The following is a 21,599-nucleotide window of genomic DNA, read 5'->3' on the forward strand; positions in this document are numbered from 1 at the left end:
TGAGAGCGAGATTACATTGCGGCCATTCAAGTTTGAGAGGCGATCTCTGGGACTTCTACAGACTGATTTCTGACGGCAAATTACACCTCTGGCCTCTTGTGAGCAGCTACTACTTCCATGCAGCCCTGAGGGAGCTTCCATTTGCTGACGTCTGCTGTTTAGAGACCGGATTGTGGCGATTTATTCACAAATTGCTTGATTTGATTTTTACTCTTGTGAGTGCATTTCTTCCCCCCCTCCCTTCCCTTAAATGTACTATTTTACGCTATGGGGCGTGCGCTCTCTCTCCTCTCTCTCTTCTCTCTCTCTCATATATATATATATATATATATATATATATATATATATATATATATATATATATATATAATCAAAGGCTCCTTACCAGGCAGACCAGAGAATCCAGGGAATCCAAAGCAGGCACAGCAAGGAAGAGACAGCACACTTGTTAGCAAAAAGAATTGTATTAGTGAAGCAGGCACAAAACACCAACGTTTCGGTCCTAAAAACAGGACCTTTATCAAGGGAGTGCTAGCACTCCCTTGATAAAGGTCCTGTTTTTAGGACCGAAACGTTGGTGTTTTGTGCCTGCTTCACTAATACAATTCTTTTTGCTAACAAGTGTGCTGTCTCTTCCTTGCTGTGCCTGCTTTGGATTCCCTGGATTCTCTGGTCTGCCTGGTAAGGAGCCTTTGATTGTATTCATTCATATGGGACTAAGCACCTGTCCTCATCTGTATTTGTGTGCCATCTGCTCTGTTACATATATATATATATATATATATATATATATATATATATATATATATATATATATAAATATTGTGGAATTTCGTAGATTTGCACTCACTGCTGTAGAAAGAGATCATTATAATGCAAACTAATGTGTATTACTCTGTACTGTTTTTTTCACTGGTCCCTAAAACAGTATTGCATTTTTTTTTTTTTTTTTAGTGTTTATTGATTAAGGTGCACAGCCAGTAAATGGTGAAAGGCGGGGTTGCAGACCTGCCTAAGACATGCAGATGAGCATACAGTTATATTTCCATTTGCTATATGCTTTGCTGTGGAGGGGTTTTGTCACTTTTTTTACTCACCATAACTTAACTAAGTATGATAAAACCCATCCTCATTGCTTCAGCTTTGAATAGCCAGTGTAACCAACCCCACACTGATGAGACCCATTAAGGTCGAAACAGCTGTCTGTGGGTGGGTTTACTGGCTATGCATCTTAACCCTGGCTGTGCTTAAAGCTGTGACCATGCAGCAAGCTTAAGCCTATAGGGAACCATGTTTAAAATGGTTTTGAATCAAAAAGTGGCACTGTGTGCTCATTTGCATGTAATTTCCCAGAATCCCTTGCTGCAGTTGAAGTGCTGGGTGATAATGGTGAAAGGCAGGGTTGCAGACCTGCCTAACACAGATGAGCATACAGTTATATTTCCATTTGCTATATGCTTTGCTGTGGAGGGTTTTTGTAACTTTTTTTACTCACCATAACTTAACTAAGTACACACACACACACACACACACACACACACACACACACACACACACACACACACACACACACACACACACACACACACACACACACACACACTATAATTTATTATACACATTTGTGGAATTACGTAGATTTGCACTCACTGCTGTACAGATAAAAAACAGATTATTATAATGCAAACTAATGTTTACTACTCTGTACTGTTTTTCTCACTGGTCCCTAAAACAATATTGTTTTCTTTATTTTTTATATATATATATATATATATATATATATATATATATATATATATATATAGTGTTTATTGATTTGATAAATTTTTTTCAATCACAGACAAAGTACAGAAAATAGAGGGTGGGATAGAGAACTAAAAAGGCAAGGAGATGGAAAATAGGGAGATTGTACAGTAACGGTCATATCATTAACATCATGTCTCAAACATACAACATTACATCAGTCAAATATATGTTTCTAGTGCTTTTAACAATCACCTTTTCTTAAATTATCTATGGAATCGGGTTCAGGAATAAAGTGTTAACCCAGGGGAACAAATATCACAATTTTTAATAGGTTCAATTGAGGATCCCAGAAATGTTCTTCATTATTATATCTTCATTCCTTGTCTGGGTAATGTATCCCACCGGGGGAGAATCTTCCTGTTTCCAGTGTCTTGCTATTGAACATTTAGACGCTGTCAGAATATGAGATATTCTAATTTGGGTAACTGGGACACTCCTTTATTAAGGAGAAGAATACAGGGATCCTGGGGGACTTCTACTTTAGGAATATCATGAATAATAGTGAATATCTGAGACCAAGTTTGGAAAATTACTGGGCAGTCCCACCAGATGTGTGTCATGGTGCCTGAACGTCAACAGTTCCTCCAGCAATCACTTAATACCGCAGGAATCTGTTAGGTAACCTGATTGGAACCACCTGAATAGTATCTTATAGCCATTTTCTTTAGAACATTAGATCAGATGTACTATTGTAAGGAATCGGGGAACATGTCCTTTGCGACGTGTTCCCTCCTTACCTGTAAGCTCTTAGACCAGACCTCTGCTTTGGCACCAGTGAGCGCACGGAGCTTAGCTACACCCCCTTGGACGCGCCGCGCTTCTCTCGCGCGCACACGTGACGACGTGCACCGTTCCCCAGCTGCGTGGCAAGTTCTCGTTTAACCCACTTGTCTCAGCCAATCCTTGTCTCTGCGGAGGCCGCGCCTCCGCTCCGCCTCCTTTGCTACTGGTTCCTGTGTGCTACATAAAACCTGCAGTTCCTCTCATACCTTGCTGAGCATAACTTGTTGTTGCCTTGAACTCCTACATCTGTTGTGCTTTGCTCCTTGTCCTGTGTTTATCTTGCAGTTTAATCCTTTGTGTATTGACCCCGGCTTATCCTCGACTCTGCGGACCTCTCCAACCCCAGACCACGGCTATACGGACTTCCACGATTCTGACCTCTCCAACCCCAGACCACGGCTAACGGACTTCCACGATTCTGACCTCTCCAACCCCAGACCACGGCTAACGGACTTTGACTATTCTGAACTCTCCCTTCCTAGACCTTGGCAAGTATCGATTAACCCACTCTCTCCAACACAGACTTAGCTACGTGTGACAATCCGCCTGCCAGGCACGCTTCCGCTGCTGTGGGTGCATGGTTTGCTACTTCTCCACCTCAGTACTGGGGTCCTGTCTTGCTCATGGGCAGCGCAAGCGTTACAACTATATTGTGCAATTTTCAAATGTCCTGAAAAATGCAGGGAACCCAAGGGGTTATAGGAATCCTGGTTGAAAAACACTGACCTACACATTTTTTTATTTTCTTTGTAGCCCACTCTGGGTGCCAGTTTTTGAATGTCCGAAATTAGAGCTTTTGGTGTGTTAATAAAATACCATCTGACTCAAAATGTAAGAAATTTGACAATCTGGTGTCTTCCTCGGGCCTCAGATCTGCTAGTGCAATGAGAGAGAAACTGAACAATTTTAAGAATTGCGAACACTGCATCCCATGGTAACTGTAGTATTGTCCCCGTACAACTTGCCCTAACTTATGGCTCCATGGAATCATTTCTAAAACTGAAACTGCTCACACGTGCAATTGGAGCCATGAAGGTGCAGGGTATTTTGTGTAGTTGATGCCATGAGAATATTTATGTCTGTTCTGTTCTAGTATTTTCTTTTTATTAATCATATAATGTGTTCCACGTTTGTGTTTAATGTCTGCAGCAGGCTGCATCAGTGTAAATTTTTGTTAACCATCTGCTTCATAGTGATGTGTAAACCCAAGTTCTAGTCTAATATAAACCGCTTTGAAATCTTTAAGTGCCATTTTTAGGAGTATTTGAAATAGTTTCTTAAAATGTACTACGTACATGGTGAGTTGAGACTTTGCAGTGGTTTGATTTCCTCTGCTGCTTCCCTTTTGTGTGATGTCTGTGTGTTCAGCAAGAGCTTGTACAGTCAGAGTCCTTTCTCTCCCCCTCCCCTTATCTTTAGTTCAAGGGTGGGATAAAGGTAAAGAAAACACTGGATTGATAAACATTTCCCCATTCAGAGGCCCTGAACAAATTTAATTTATAATTAATATCCTCCCAAAAATGAAAGCGGTAATCTTAGCTTATGAGCATGGTTAGATTTATTTAGGGAAGCCAATTAGACCGGTAAATTCATTACAAAAGGTGTCCTGGCCGCTACATGGGATTGCACCTTGCGCCATGCACATTTTGCTTGTTTTCTAGGGGATGTCACGCTGAACACGAAGGAAAGCAGAAGTGAAAAGCTCTCCGCTTCTGTTCTTCTCATCACGAGGCTGGCCGTGCGCATGTGATCGCTAAAGTGATCATATGGTCGCATATCCAGGAGTCCAGTGGAACTCTGTCACCGGACTTCTGGCACAGTAAGGGTTAGACCAAGGGTGGCCAACCCCCATCCTCAAGGGCCACCAACAGGTCAGGTTTTCAGGATATCTCTGCTTCAGCACAGGTGCGGCAGTCCCCGATTGAGCCACCCTGCTGTTTTTAGGGTTATCCTGAAATCCTGACCTGTTGATGGCTCTTTAGGACTGGAGTTGGTCACTCCTGGGTTAGTCGAAACACTGGCTTGTAACGGTTAACATTAAGGACGCATTGTGGCATTGAAATGTACGGCACATACCTGTTTCTAGTAAACACGGATACCTCCGCTGGTTTTCAATTAGCTACTGATTTAAATATGAACTGGTAGACCTAACACAAAAAAAGGGGGGGGGGGGGAAGTGCTTACATTACATATTTTACACACGTCCATGTGGTCTTGTGTTTCTTGAACTTTTTATTACCAATCACTTGCTTCGTTCCTTATGTTTTATTGTTAAAGCTATACTTAGGAAACAATTTGTGTTTCTTAACGTTTCCTAATCCTTGCATTAATCATCAGACATTTAAAAAGATAATTCCAGACTTATTTCTTTCCTCTCCTTAAGTACCAACATGGGAAGATTTATAGGTCTTACTCGCTTCAGATATGTGAAAGGGTCTCACTTGGTTACTAAAGGGTACAATTACACTACACAAACCCACATTATTTTGCAATAAACTTTGTTTGGAAAATGTACATAAAAGTTCCCGTGGCTGAAAACTACACAACCAATAAAAGTGTAATTGATTCTATTTTTCTGAAATATTGGAATTGAAACTTTATTTTATAGAAAGCCATGGAATATGTTCAGTTTTGTCAGTGTTATGATCTTTATTCTGACATACTGTAATTGCTTGAAGTACACCCTCTTTTAATTCTATGGTTTTACATATCAGGACATAATAACAATCATATGTTCCTTAGCAGGTCTTAAAATTAGTTAAATACAACCTCAGATGAACAACAACACATGACATATTACACCGTGCCGTGATTTATTTAACAAAAATAAAGCCAAAATTGAGAAGCCATGTGTGAAAAACTAAGTATACCTTATGATTCAATAGCTTGTAGAACCACCTTTAGCAGCAATAACTTGAAGTAATCGTTTTCTGTATGACTTTATCAGTCTCTCACATCCTTGTGGAGGAATGTGGGCCCACTCTTCTTTACAACGTTGCTTCAGTTCTTTGAAGTTTGTGGGCATATGTTTATGCACAGCTCTCTTAAGTTCCAGCCACAGCATTTCAATCGGGTTGAGGTCTGGACTTTGACTGGGCCATTGCAATACCTTGATTCTTTTCTTTTTCAACCATTCTGTTGTAGATTTGCTGGTGTGCTTGGGATCATTGTCCTGTTGCATGACCCAATTTCGGGCCAAGCTTTAGCTGTCGGACAGATGGCCTCACATTTAACTCTAGAATACTTTGGTATACAGAGGAGTTCATGGTCGACTCAATGACTGCAAGGTTCCCAGCTCCTGTGGTTGCAAAACAAGCCCAGATCATCACCCCTCCACCACTGTGCTTGACAGTTGGTATGAGGTGTTTGTGCTGATATGCTGTGTTTGGTTTTCGCTAAACGTGGCGCTGTGCATTATGGCCAATCTCCACTTTGGTCTCGTCTGTCCAAAGGACATTGTTCCAGAAGTCTTGAGGTTTGTTTAGATGCAACTTTGCAAACCTAAGCTGTGCTGCCATGTTCTTTTTAGAGAGAAGAGGCTTTCTCCTGGCAACCCTTCCAAACAACCCATACTTGTTCAGTCTTTTTCTAATTGTACTGTCATGAACTTTAACATTTAACATGCTAACGGAGGCCTGTAGAGTCTGAGATGTAACGCTTGTTTTTTTATGCAATTTCTCTGAGCATTGCACGGTCTGACCTTGGGGTGAATTTGCTGGGCCGTCCACTCCTGGGAAAATTGGCAACTGTCTTGCATGTTTTCCACTTTTGAATAATCTTTCTCACTGTAGAATGATGGACTTTAAATTGTTTGGAAATTGCCTTATAACCCTTCCCAGATTAATGGGCAGCAACTATTTCTTCTCTAAGATCATTGCTGATGTCTTTCCTACTTGGCATTGTGTTAACACACACCTGAATGCTCCAGACTAGCAAACTGCTAAAACTTTGGCTTATATAGAGGTGGTCACACTTGCTGGTGATCAATTAATCAAGGTCATTTGATTAGCAGCACCTGTCTGCTACTTAGCATCTTAATTCCAATGGAAGCAGTAAGGGTGTACTTAGTTTTTCACACACAGCTTCTCCATTCTGGCTTTATTTTTGTTAAATAAATCATGACACGGTGTAATATGTCATGTGTTGTTGTTCATCTGAGGTTGTATTTACCTCATTTTAAGACCTGCTAAGGAACAGATGATTGTTATGTCCTGATATGTAAAACCATAGAATTCAAAGAGGGTGTACTTTCTTTTTCACACAACTGTATATCACTAGGAATATTTAGAATAATTATCCACCATATGGACAATAATATATACTTGCAAAGCAAAAATATGTATTAAAAAAATCTAAACAACGAATCCCACTTTTGTGCTATAAATAGCTCAATCCTACTTTTTGAAAAACAAATGTGAGTAACCATGATGGTATCAATGTGCTCTTTCAAATGATCAAATACTGTGTAACACTAATTATATACAACAACAAAATTATATAATTTATGCTCTGCAAATAATAACCCTATATATGAAATATAAAATATTTATACCAATAGTGTGCTTTTGTTTGAGTAGTGATATAAAATGGGAAACCGTACAATGGTAGTGTGCCAGTGAAAAAAAAATAGTGTTCAGATGTATATAAATATATGCAAACATATTTGCACAGCCACTTGTACACCATTCCCAAGACGCAAAGGTGCAGGGTTTGGCGTACTTGCATTGTTAATCGGGTGTCATGACTGAGGCAGCAGACATTCATATTGCATGAACAGAATATTTTAGCAGAAATTGTGTTGCTCCGAGGGAACAATTCCTCAGTCAATGTTTCTTTAACTTGTAGACTGATGGTATAATGACTTTTAAGGCAGACAAGTTAATTTTACAAGTGATTATGTTCTGCTTTTCTGGGATGCAGGTCATATCAATGTTTTAACAAACCGCAACCCTAATTACATGCCAAAGTAGAAAAATATTGTCGTTTTTGTGGTTTGTGGTTCATGGTCAAGAAGATCTTGGTACCTAGTCAGAGTGCGAATGTCAGTGAGCATCTTTTGTGGATTGTAGAAATGGTCAAATTCACTAACTGTATCCACTTGCAGTATAATTATGTATTGCCTTCCGGCTATTGAAAGGAATCTTAACTCAAGATTGTTTCTCTAACGTAATGGATTTGTCCAGCACATACAGATGTAGCAAGATTTGCTGTTCTCGGTGGCTGCGATTTTCACTCTCCCGGTATGGCTGCACTGCAGCTACAGTTGTCGTGGCCCAGAGAACAGTAATTTGCCCAGGTGGATTTTCTGCTGGGTTCCATCCTTCCGAATAGCTATTTTTGGCCTTCCGTCTATATTCTTTAGAGATATAAAAATAAAGTTCTGAAGAATTCTCTGGGAGAGTGCTTTCAAAGGTACCCAATCTCACCTTGGTATTGGGAGAGAAGCTTTACATTCAGCTTGGTTAAAACCAATCCAGTCAATTCCAATGTGTTAACTTTAAAAGCAATATTCTTAATATATATAAAGTAGAATGCATGAGTTAAGAACTTTGTGTGATTTACAATACTGGTTCACCATGCGATTCATACCATACGCGCAGGGGTGTGCAAACTTTTTAGTCTTCGCTCACCTGCAGGCTCTTCTCCCTCCCCCTTCCCCCCCACCTGCTCGCTCCCTCCCCACCCCCCTTACCTCATCGGCTGAGTTTTCTGACGTCGCAATGACATGTAATCCCTCGTCTGCATTTGATGCTGCGTTGCCATGGCGACGCATCGCCAGAAGCCGCCAGAGACCAGGTAAGTGATTTATAGAGGCCTCGCGCTCCCCCGGCATTTAATTTAAATGCTTTGGGGAAGAACGTGGGGCCTCTGTAAGCACCGCTCCCTCCCCCAGAAAATCTCGCACACACCTGACATACGGTATGTCATTGTAGAACAAACTACGTTTCTACCTGTAAGAGACGTGCAGAGGTACGCAATGGAGACCGTTTTTAAGGTGAAATTAAAATAAGGCTTTATTGCCTGTTCCTTTAAATAGCACAGTAAACAGAAATATACTTAAACAACAAACACCTATCCCTGTGTAAGGGCTAACTTACTTCCCCAGTACTTTTCTGCAGGGCTAGAGGGATAATCCCATTACCATCCTATTCCCCAAAGTCTCAAGAGATACCTTAAAGCAGGTGACCCTTCATGTCAGTCTCTGGTAGATTCCTGGGTCCCCTGTGTCCAGGAATATAAGTCTCTGGGTGTCTTGATCTCAGCAGAGCCTTTCTGCTCAAAACCTCTTACCTCTTGTCGGCACCCTTGTGTACTGAGGAAAATCTTCTTCCTGTTTCTGGGAACAGGCTTTTTCTAACAGAGTCTTAACCAGCCAGGTGGAGTCTGACTAATTGCTGGTGTGCAATTAACCAGCACACTGCTGGATTAGATGCACGTTTCTTTAACAGGGATAAGTCCCTGTTACACTACCATGGAACAATTTAAAACAAAAATAGATTAATCTTTCTCTTTGGCCCAAGATAAACCAAACTCCTACTCTTGCACAAACTGGATTTTGTCAGAGCTCACAAACTATGTGAATATGTGTATATATGTATATAAATTACCCGGCTTCAGGAATCTAAGATGCCTAGTTGTATTAAAAAAAAGGTTTCAAATCAATGGCAAATGAAAGACTTCCTGTTATGGAGGCAGCCGAGTGAGTTGCTCTTACCTTGAGCTCCATGAGGGGATTCAACCACCGCTGACTTCTAAAGGTCAAAACCCTGAAAAGCAAACAAAGGGAAGAAAATTCCACAGTTCAGGAAACAGACATACTGTACATAGTTAGTGGAGAAATTCCTTAATACATCTGCAAAAAGCATGTCTCAGAGGGGGAGAGAGAAGTAAGCAAGCAAAATGGCTGACATGGTTTTGCAAGAAAAACAATCATGCTTCCTCAGCGTCTTATCAAGAGTTGATTAAGGCAGTAACATAAACGATGGAACCAATGTTCACCTCTCACAAGCAGCAATTAAAAGAGGCAATAATGAAAATGAAAGAGCAAGTATTTTCCTTGAGCAACAGATTATCTCAGGCTGAGGATAGATGTGGAAAAATATGTTACAACGCTTAAAAAAACAAATGAAAGAGCTCAGAAAAAAAAGACAAACTCCAATGCTAAATTGAGTGATCTAGAAAATAGATCCAGGCTGAATAACCACAGGCTGGTGGGAGTATCAGAAGATAGATAACATTTCAAATATCTGCTACTCTCTTCTAACGATTTACCCCTAAAGCTGGGCTTAGACCCCAAAGTACTCCCTCTTCCTATAGAAAGAGCCTACAGAGTAGGCCTGCCACGTGTTACAGGAGAAGAAAGGCCCGGATGGTCATTTTCAAACTATTAAACTTTCAAGAAAAGTTGATGTTGCAGAGAGCATGCAAGAATAAGCCACACATAGAATGGAAGGGACATAGATTCTCATTTTTCAAGACTTGGATCTCAAGACTGAAGTTTCAATTGCAAGGAAGAAATACTCTGTATGTAAACAGCTATAGTCTTGTTCATAGATGTCTTTTCTCCAAAGAAGCTGCGCAGATGTTGAAGCAAGTAAGAGACAGTAATAAGGGGAGACGGTAATAAGGGGAAAGAGTGCAGAAGCAGCCCTGGAACAAGGGCAGAGTCAAGCCGTGGAGCAAGACTGAGCGTCAGGACAGACTTTAAGTCCCTTTCAGACTATTCTCCCCAGCATATACAGTACTTAAAGTGATTTATGGAACGTTAAAATTTCATGGAAGAGCTGGGGGAGAAGAAAGGAGGCAGTGTAAGAAAAGATTTCAGGTAGAAGTTAAGATCATGGGGATGAAATTGTTAAAAATGTGGCAAAGGCGTTAATTATTTGGCTGCCTGCTTGAGAATATGATATGTAGTTTTACCATCCTAGTATGTTCTAGAGGCAGCAGCCTGCATCTACAGTCACATTTAAAGTTCTTCAGGTTTATAGATAACTAGCTGAGAGACCCGGCGTTGCCCGGGATGTAATGTTCCCGTTCCTCTCTCTCCTCCCCCCTCTCTCTGTTTGTCCCCCATTCACATCAATCCAGTCCCCCCCCTCCCTCCCTCCTTTACAGCTTCATGTAGCGTGTGTGCGTCAGTCACTGTGTGTTTGCTCGCGCGTCAGTGAGTCTGAGGCAGAAACACAAACACACACAGACTGACTGACGCACACACAGTCAGTGTGTGCCTCAGTCAGTGTGTGCGTGCGTCAGTCAGGCTTTGTGTGCGCGTCAGTCAGTGTGTGCGTGCGTGCGGCAGTCAGTCAGTGTGTGCGCGCGGGGCGTCAAAGGCAGGGGGGGGCGTCAAAGGGAGGGGGGGGGCGTCAAAGGGAGGGGGGGGGCGTCAAAGGGAGGGGGGGGCGTCAAAGGGAGGGGGGGGGGCGTCAAAGGGAGGGGGGGCGTCAAAGGGAGGGGGGGGGCGTCAAAGGGAGGGGGGGGGGCGTCAAAGGGAGGGGGGGGCGTCAAAGGGAGGGGGGGGCGTCAAAGGGAGGGGGGGGGGGCGTCAAAGGGAGGGGGGGGGGGGCGTCAAAGGGAGGGGGGGGGCGTCAAAGGCATGGATTCCTCCCCCTGCATGAGGGGGGACGCAGTGGACTGGAGGGGGGATGCAGTGGACAGGAGGGGGGGGCAGTGGACAGGAGGGGCAGTGGACAGGAGGGGGGGCAGTGGACAGGAGGGGGGGGCAGTGGACAGGAGGGGGGGGCAGTGGACAGGAGGGGGGGGCAGTGGACAGGAGGGGGGGGCAGTGGACAGGAGGGGGGGGCAGTGGATAGGAGGGGGGGGCAGTGGACAGGAGGGGGGGGCAGTGGACAGGAGGGGGGGGGCAGTGGACAGTGACACACACACACACACACACATACACACACACACACACACACACCTCAGTTGATGCGCCCTTTCTCAGTTCCGTTTGGCGCCGGAGGTGGGGAGCGACACCTACCTGTACTTCCGGGCGCCGCCACCGTCTGACTCGGCGCCGCGAGGGAGGAAGGGGGTCCGCCATCTTACGCGCCGCGTGGCAGCTGCGGGAAGCGAGGTGATTTGGAGCGGGGAGAGGTGATTTGGAGCGGGGAGAGGTGATTTGGAGCGGGGAGAGGTGATTTGGAGCGGTGAGGGGGGAGAGGTGATGCCGCTGGGGAGGGGGAAAGGTGATTTGGAGCGGGGAGGGGGAAGAGGTGATGCCGCTGGGGAGGGGGAAGAGGTGATGCCGCTGGGGAGGGGGAAGAGGTGATGCCGCTGGGGAGGGGGAAGAGGTGATTTGGAGCGGGGAGAGGTGATTTGGAGCGGGGAGAGGTGATTTGGAGCGGGGAGAGGTGATTTGGAGCGGGGAGAGGTGATTTGGAGCGGGGAGAGAGGTGATGCCGCTGGGGAGGGGAGAGAGGTGATTTGGAGCGGGGAGAGAGGTGATTTGGAGCGGGGAGAGAGGTGATTTGGAGCGGGGAGAGAGGTGATTTGGAGCGGGGAGAGAGGTGATTTGGAGCGGGGAGAGAGGTGTGTGTGTGTGTGTGTGTGTGTGTGTGTGTGTGTGTGTGTGTGTGTGTGTGTGTGTGTGTTTTATTTATTTTTTTGGACCTTTGGCCCGTCACTCCGCCTCAGGCCAATGAGAGGTGTGGGGGGCGGGCCAAGGGGGTGGTGTGAGTGTGTGAGGCCAATGAGAGGTGTGCGGGGGCGGGCGGGCGGGCCAAGGGACCAATGAGAGGGACACCGGACATCCAGACAGGCAGGCAAACATACAGTGCTTTCACTAATATAGTATAAGATGGGGTTAAATTTACAATGACCTGAACCAAGGTGTGAATTTTTATATTTACGAAGGTTAATAGTTTTGTCAGCGGTTAAGAGTTGTTCACACTGAATGGAGCAATTTCTAGATGGAAGGAGCACTTTCAGAAATGATCGTGAGCTCGGAAGGCAAGTATAGAAGTGTTATTTAATAAGGACATTTTATTGATAGATTATTAAAATAAATACAATAAAGTACTATTTTTGCCAAATTTAATTTACTTTCTGTTTATTTTATTTGTTAGGCAATTTGTTTTCATTTTTTTCCTGTGTTTTTCCAAAAGATTTGTTTTAAAAATCTGTGTATATTGTTAATGCTGTTGGTGACTGTGTGTGCAAGGTGTAAATTGAACCAACTCATATATGGGAAAAGGTACTCTTATATTAAAGGGAACCCTATGTAATAAAGTGGTGAGAAGGGTAAAGTCTCCCAGGTTAAAATCAAATTTCAAGGCAGTATTACGACCACCTTAAAATTAACATCCTGGAATGTAGGGGGTATCCACTCCCCTGTGAAAAGGAAGAAAATCTTAACTCATCTGAATAAACATAAAACTGCTACAGTACTGTATATCTTTATTTTTATTTTTTAAGAAGAAACTAATTTAACAAAATTGGGACATGAAAAATTAGGAATGAGATGGGTACAAGGCTGTAAATATTCATCATATAATAACAGCTAGAGGGGTGGCTGTATTCGTTTAAAAAACACCTCCAACTTGAGGCTATAAATGTATATTCTTATTCACAAAGGAGATTTATTATATGAAATGTAGTCTACAGTATGCCCCAAATTAATATTCCAAAGATTTCTTTTTAAAACTGTTGGAAAATATAAATACATTTACTGAAAGGTTATTAGTACTAGGAGGGGACTTCAATATTATTGATAATGCCACTTTAGATGTAAAAGATTAAAGGCCAAAAGGAAAAGGAAAACCAAATATGCTGTTGGGATATCTTGTATGAAAAAGTATTTGAACATGGTAGATGCTTGGAGAGCGCAGCACCCAGAAGAATTGGACTTTACATGCATGTTAAGGGCTCATCCCATAATGTCTAGAATATATTCAATTTTAACTGATGGGAGAATATTTTATAGAATCCGTGAATCTAAAATGTAAAAACAATCTTAAAAGACAAAACACCGATTTTTGAATAAAAATCTAACAAAAGAAAAAGGTAGCTTTATAAATTGGAGATTTCCCTCAAATCTAGTTTACTCTGAAAATTTTATATATTTTTTTTTAAATGAAACTTATGGAAATGTTTTGAAGAGGACAAGGGTCATAGGAAAAATCCTGGTATGTTTTGGGACACTGCAAAAGCGGTACTGAGGGGAATATCTCTTATACAGCCAGAAAAAACAATGAATAATTTCTAGTAACATAACAGAATCTCACAAACGCTTTCCAAAACCTAAAATTCTAATTTTCTAAGGAAAATAAGTTAGAATATTTGGATAACAAAAATAAATTGTAATTAATAATACAAAGTAAGGAGATTTTAAATATGTCATTCCTTTATACATAATCGGGACTACTTATTTGACGTACTGAGTAGATTTGGTATTAAAGGGACCTTTCAGGGGGCGTGGCCTGGATCTTAACCAAGATGGCTGTGTTGAGCTGAAGCTCCCGGCGAGGCAATTACCAATCTTAACCCATCCAGGTGTATAATCATTCAACACACCGTACAAATACAAAAAACAAACGCTGATGTGATAAAGTACAGCCCGGTCTACAAAAGGACAAATCTACTTAATATCTACAAAGAAAACAAAAGAATAATTTTGAGGCCTGGTGGCTGGGGCCACGCGCTAAACCCGGGACACAGAAGCCCTGTCAGAATCTGGGGCTGGTTCTCCCGTCCATTATCTACCGGACGGAACGCGGTAAGAAATAACATATAATATGCCGATGCACACAAACGTAAAGTGGGAAACATCTCTGTACACTTGTGCAGCCTACCCCTAACTGAGGTCCAGACATCGTGTCCGTGGGAAAGGAAACAAACACAACAAACTTGAGTCCCCCGTTCCCTGCTTTCTCCCGCCAGAGATATAAGGATAACACCAGATTTAAAAATAAATATATTTGCCCATGCGCGCCATTGGACCATGGCCAGAGCTTACATTCCCCATTAGTCCGGCGGCCCCATCCTCCGTTGGGACGAGTGGAGTATGCGGGGACCCCACCTGTTAAGGAACCACCGTGGGCACACGCGGCTTGGCCCCCGCGCTGCTGCGGGGGGTTGGCCGGTGGGGCGGAGGCAAGAGAACAGTGGGAGAGAGGTGGCCATTTTGTATTGGCGCTCGGCCGTGGTACCACTGGAGCGTGCGGGCTGCAGGGTTGCGGAGGCGACGGGCTGGGCTTCCCCTGGCTGGGACGAGCCTCTGGTGGAGTCTGAGAAGAGTGGCAGGCCTGCCCCTAGAGAGACAAAGCCATCTGTAGGCGAAAGGACGGCGGGAGGACTCAAACGGAGCTTCGGCGCATCCCAGTTTGGCCGGAAGATGGCCGCCATTGGCCTGTAGTGCAGAGAGATCCTGGGCCTGCAGTGAGTGATCGCTGGAGACTGCTGTGTCTCCCTGCCCTCCTGCTGAGTCACCAGATCATGTATGTGTGCCTCTCTCCTCCGGTAAGCAGATCTGACGGCTGAATATTACTCTGTTTCAAGCTCACCCCCAGCAAAAACAGTGTGTGCACCAGGCCATTGAGCTATAGGGACGAGGGGGTCACGTGAGCTGCAGGGGGAAGGCCACCCACAAAGTGAATAAATAAATTAATAAAATATAAAAACTGAGACTGGGCAGAGCGGACCAGGAAGGGTGCTGCAAAGGAAAGCTCCAAGGTAAAGATACCTAATCCCCCTCCCCCCCCCATCCCTGAGTTCTGGTTCTGTGCCAATTGCTGCAGGAGCCTTGGAGGTCTGTGAATAAGGCCTAGGTGGAGATTCCTAACAAAGAGGCACATGCAGCAGAAAGCGATTGAGGCATAAAAAGGCTTACTGCAGAGCCCACATCTCCTTCAAATAAAATCATTTAAAGCCACAACAGACCCTTCATCTACACTATTACTACTACATGATTCAGTAGTAGAAAAAAAACAGTAAGACTTTGACTGTGTTTACAATGTTTACAATGGGTGCATGAGCGGCTGCGGGAATGGCAACCTAACTTACCATCTCCGCTCTGACCCGGCACAATAAAGAATAAAGCATAAAACAGCCGACATTCAACCACGAAGTGAAAATTAGAATAACCAGCCCTGAAACACCGTTTTTTCAAGAATGACCACAAGGTCTCAGAACAGGAATAAGACATTAAATTTAAAAAACTACTTTCAAACCCTTAAATGGCACGTGCGGGGAAAGCTAAAGCCTCAGCATCCAGCTATGTTTCTAACTCAGAGAGCGCGTCAGAGAGAGAGAAAAAAGCGCTAGCACAGGCATGGATTTGATCACAAAAAGGAACCTGAAAAATTACCTCAATAAACTATTTAACGATTTGAAATCCCTATTCCAGGCAGAATTGAAAGAGTTGAGAAGGGATATTACCCACATCGGAGACCACACGGACGAGTTGGGGGAAAAAATGGATTCAACCATCAAAGCCCTCCGTAAAAATGAGAAAACAACCACATACCAAAAAACACAGATTATAGCGGATCGCCAAGAAGACTCTGAAAATGGGGACAGGGAAAATAATATAAGACTCCGAGGGATTCCTGAAACTGTTTCAGATATGAGGAATTCATCTCAAGTTGGCTAACCACCCTGCTTCCCGCCATAACAGAAGCTGAACTAGATAGATGTCACAGGGCTCTGAGATCCAAGCCGCAGCCTGAGGAACCACCAAGGGAGATAATTATGCGGTCCCATTATTTTAGAACCAAAGAGGAACTATGCCAAATCACAAGAAACACCCCATCCAATACATTTGATGGAATCAAGTTGCAAATCTTTCAGGATTTGTCACCTACTACGCTAAGGAGGCGCAGGCAGCTACAGCCAGTCACCAAATTTCTGAGAGAGGGTCGTCAAAAATAGATGGCTGTTTCCAATCGGCCTGATGGTCCTCAAAAATGGAAAAGTCTTCTCCATGAAATACATGGAGGACAGCAAAGAATTCCTGGAAAGAATAGGAATAAAATTGAACCTCACTCACCAGAATGAAGCAGCTGACTCACCCGAGCCGTTCTGGTCTGAAGTGAGGAACACTGCGCGAAAGAACAAGGACAGGGCGGTCAACTAAAGGCAATTAACAATTTACAGAGACGTAGATGCATTTACAGCTTCACACCAAAATCTTCACCTAGTTTTAAAAGAGCTGTGTGAGGTTGTGTGCAACATGAACCCTATAGGCTTAGTTTGGTTTAGCCTAATACAATCTCACGTTAGATACACTTAGTTCAACATAACTGTTATATATAACCCGGTTCAGGATAGGTTACAATATTAGAGGGTTAAAATATTATAGGGGGAAAGTCACCTATGTTATAAGGCCTGGGAATAGATGCCAACTATAGAGGAGAGTAGGTTAGCTCCCCACAAACCATTGTAGATTCACCGGGACCTGTAATGGGTATTTTATTCTACATGCTAGACAGAGTATTTGGGGTTTGGTTTCAAAGTTGAAAGTTGAATGTCAAGGACAATTTGAGACAAAACTATATGCTGTTTTATTAATGTAAGTTTTTTAAATTGTGGGGTAGGAGGAAGAGAGGTACGGCCGCAGTCGTTCACATGTTACTGTGTAAGGGTGGCGTGGGTCTCGCCCACGTTACCAAGGAAGACCCTTGGGACCTTGCACGTTTTTTTTTGCACAGAACACTGGTTCCTATCTTCTTTAGGACCAGTAGATTCTCCCCACCCAAGGGCAGAGAAGTCAACCAGACCATATATGGCTCGATCCAGGTTTTTGTTTTTCCACCCCACCTTACCCGTAAATTACTTCTTTCCAACCCCACTGCACCCCTGGTCCAACTGGAAGCTCGGACTTTTCAGAAGGTGGTTGCAGCATCACCGTCGGTTCGGGACTCTCCAGTGCGGTCCACACCATGTCTCCCATAATTGATCTCAAATAAAGATGTCAACATATTAAATTAGAGTGTTATAAAAATTATGGAGAAATAAAAAACAGAATCCATCCAGCAAAAAAAGGTGGAATAGACCTAATATTCTGTTATTTAATATAATTTCAATGTTTAGGTATGCTACAGAATGGATATTAGGACAGAATAAATATATTAATTTGAAATTAGACATAGAATTGTTCAAGCCTCACTCTGTAGTTTCCCCCCTCCATGGAAAGGAGACTAACATCCCTAAAGATATGAAAGATAATGTTATCTTATCTCCCATCTCTATATAAAGATACATGGTCTTTTATGGGGAAGACATGTGGACTAAAAGGTCTTTCATCAAAATACTTACCTTTAACAAATAATCCACACTTGACACCAGATCTATGGAATAGCAATTTTGAAATCTGGTGGGGGGTGTGGGGGAAAGAAACTAGAATTGTTTGACTTGCTAGACTGTAACCTAAGAGTTGTCAAATCATTTGAGCAGTTAAAAACAAACTTCAGAATACCACATTTAATTTTTTTTCTCACCTGCAGGACAGACATTTCGTTAATGAATTTATACATATAAATCCTTCGAAATGGGAGAAAAATGTAATAGATGATGACATTCATCTAGCAAAAACTTTCAAATTCAGACTACATTTTTTTTTACAGAAGCCTATCCTATTGATAAATGCAGACGCTACAGTAGATGGGGAAATACTTTAAAAGGATGGAAAAAAGATTTTCCTGATATCTCTACTATGGATACTATTTTAACATTTTGTGAATCGAATCTTAAAACTCTTTGCGGGAGTGTCACTACAAGAAGTGCAACTTAAACTAATAAACAGAGGATTTCAAACACTGCTTTTGGAAATGTGGTAAAATATTAAAATTCTGGAATAAGAATAATACTCAAGATTTGAAAAATCTTATCTTGCGTTACTATTTGGGAATTTTGAAAACCAGAAAGATTAAGTAAATAATAAACCATTCCCTAAATTAGCAATAGAAATAGCTTGCTATTGGCAAAAAGGCTTATGTTAAAGAATTGGTTAAAACCGTATTGTATGCTCCATACATAACATAACAGAACTCAAATCGGAATTAATGTTGATAATGTTATATAACAGAAGAGATGCAATAAAAGGTTTAGAGAGAGGAGTTAAAAAGTTCTTTAATAAATGGGAGAATTATTTGGAACTTATTTTGACAACGCAAAAAGAAAAGTTAATAAAGGAGTGTTAGGGATCAAGGTGGTTTCTATTAAAACAGGTGATAAAGTAGAAGGGGTTTGTATATACAAGCAAAAACAGAAATAAGGGTGCTCAGCTGGTCATGAAGAGGCTAAGATACAAATTTATAGGAAAATAATTAGCAATATCTGATATATTTGATACGGTTACATTTAGTGACAGCAATATGAACACTGCTTTTTCTGTTTCTGTACGTGTATGATTTAAATTTGTATAATTAAATGTATGGTATGTGATGTAAAACATTTTTTATTGAAAATAAAGAAATAGTATACAAAAAATAAAATTAAAAAAATCGATGCAGTTCGCAAGCACACAAATTATCAGCAAAGCAACCCCCATAAATATAAAAACTACTGTAATTCTTCTTGAGCCTTAATTTTGCAGGCACATAGATTTCAATTGGTTTCTCATTAGGGTATAACAGCATAAGGCTGGGGCCATGGTACCGCAGACGGTGCAGACGGCTGAGCGATCAGACTGCCTTATGGCAGTGATTGCGTCCATGTGGCGTGCGGGAGGGGGCGCACGTTTAGCAAGAAATCAGTTGAAACTGATTTCTTGGCGCGAAAGGCCGGTCACGTGAGCGGTTTGCCCAATGAGGGCAAACCAGGTCTGTGACGCCCATAGGCACGCACCCCACAGCCCGTCCACCATGGCCAGAGAAAGCACCCACTTCACGCGGGTCACTTCCAGCCTCCGCACGCCTCCGCGCGGGCGAAGGCACCATGGCCCCAGCTTTATAGTTGTGTCAAATTTATGCTATTTACTTTGTTTCAACTGAAAGCATAATACACACTTTTTATAGTGTTTGCTATCTTTGTATTTGTTGTGAATTTGCTGTCATTACTTTCTTCCATTTACTGTGTCCAGTTATGCATGAGTTTGTTTGACCATTCAGTCTATAATTCTGACATTCAGAATGTCGAGATTCTACTGTAGTTATAATACTCATGGTGTACATTCCTAACACTGTATGATGTGGAACACATTTAACATTACTCTAATATTTTGGCAATTGGCTTTAAATGTAGCTGAATTGGTTGAAGTTCAGTGTAGCCCAAGAAATCTATATAAACAGACTGCAATGATTAAAAAAAAATGTGCTGACTAGCAGATGGTGAATAACAAAGCTCTATTGTTTCAATGTGGGATGCCTTAAATGTTCTGGGAACTTAGCCCAGACACAGCAGCTTACCTGTGCAATGTGACCAAGCAAAATCTAACAAATGTAAATGGAGCTGCTGCCAGGCCATACAAAAACGATTAATATTGTTTTTCTGACCCATCTATTATATGCTTGGTAATGATAGTTTCTTATTAATCTAAACAATACAGATAAATATGCTGGCAGACATGTATGTACCAAATACATTGCACAATTTGTTTAATAATTGCAGGCTGTTTTCTACTACATTACAGCTTTTCAGACATTACCAATTTATGCAAACAGTCTTGTTATAGGTTGTTTTTAATAGAAATGTGTACCTGTGAAGACATTGAGATATGAAAGTGCCTACCCAAACTTTAACTGCTCCCAAAATAAGTTGCATTCAAATTACCATTTAGAACAAAGAAGAATAGTGTGTGTTATGTATGGGAAATCTAATCATCATCTTCAGCCCTTTTTGATCAACTGCTGGATGAGGCCTCCCTAATGATTTTCCAGCTACTGCGGTTGCAAGCTTCTCTCTTTCATGTTACCCCAAAAATATTCTGATTTCATCCTCCCATCTTACTTTTTGTCATTATCTTGGTCTTTTGATAGTTCTTTGGAATCCAGGCGAATACCATCTTTATCCATAATGGTCATTTGTTCTTGTGATATGTCCAGCCCACCACCATTTTAATTTCTTTATCCTTTTCATGATGTCACAGACTTGTGTTTGCCTTCAAACTCATTAACTCTTTTTCCTGTCTCTTCATGTAATACCTAGCATATAGCTCTATTTTTTTTAGTAGTCTGAAGCTTCTGAATTGTCTTAGCATTTAGGGTCCAAGTTTCACATCCATACATAAGCAGAGGTCGGATACACTGGTCGAACACTTAGCTTAGAATTCGTAAGTTATGAAAAAGCAGAGTGGCAGATCATATGCATTACTTGGGGATATCCGGATGTAATCCATTGTGTTGTACAGTATGTGCTGTGAAATCCTGCGTATTTTCTGGGCTGTGCAAAGTACAGGGTCTGTTGTAGCCGATTTAGTGAGTCTCTTTGTAAAAATCTTGTAAGAAATTGGAAGTAGTCTGATTGATCTGTAGTTCTTGCGGTCTTCTTTGTCTCCTTAATTGTGGATAAGGATAACTATGACATTGCTCATTTGTTCTGGAATGTTCTTCAAGCGTTTTGCAAGGATTTGCTATACTTCTTCCTCGGCTTCTTTCAAGATTTCAGTTGTAATTTTATCTTTTTTGTGGGCATTCCCATCCTTAGGGAATAAAATCCATTATTTCTATTCTGGGAGGATGAATGGTACATTATTAGTGGTTTCTTCTCACTTCATTTGCTGGTTTTTGCCCTCTGTGATTTATGTTCTCATAACATTTTATGTAAAATTCCCATCTCTCTGATAAGTGCACAGTGTTTTATTGTTGATCCATCATCTTGTTTGAGTGTTATACATTGCTTCTTCCCAATTATAAGTCACTCTTTGTCATTATTTTTTACCTTTGATAGTCTTCTTTACCATATCACTGTTGCATTTTTTTAAATTTTCAGTTGTTAGCTTGCAGGTCGTCTAGCACAGCTCCACATATTAAATAATTTTTCTTTCGTCTTGGGATTGCTTCATTTCTTGTTGTTTCCTCGGCAATTGATTGGGCTCGTCTGACATTTTCTTGATTTTTGTTAGCAATTCCTCCAGT

General features: G+C 41.9%; 1 protein-coding gene across 4 annotated transcripts in view; it reads left to right on the plus strand.

Moving 5' to 3' along the window:
• Positions 1-21,599, plus strand: part of CWC27 (CWC27 spliceosome associated cyclophilin) — a 254,437-nt gene that overhangs the window by 64,769 nt on the left and 168,069 nt on the right. The gene's annotated exons all lie outside the window — the stretch shown is intronic.

Source organism: Ascaphus truei, chromosome 1 (assembly GCF_040206685.1).
Source record: "Ascaphus truei isolate aAscTru1 chromosome 1, aAscTru1.hap1, whole genome shotgun sequence".
In the NCBI taxonomy this organism is placed as follows: domain Eukaryota; kingdom Metazoa; phylum Chordata; class Amphibia; order Anura; family Ascaphidae; genus Ascaphus; species Ascaphus truei.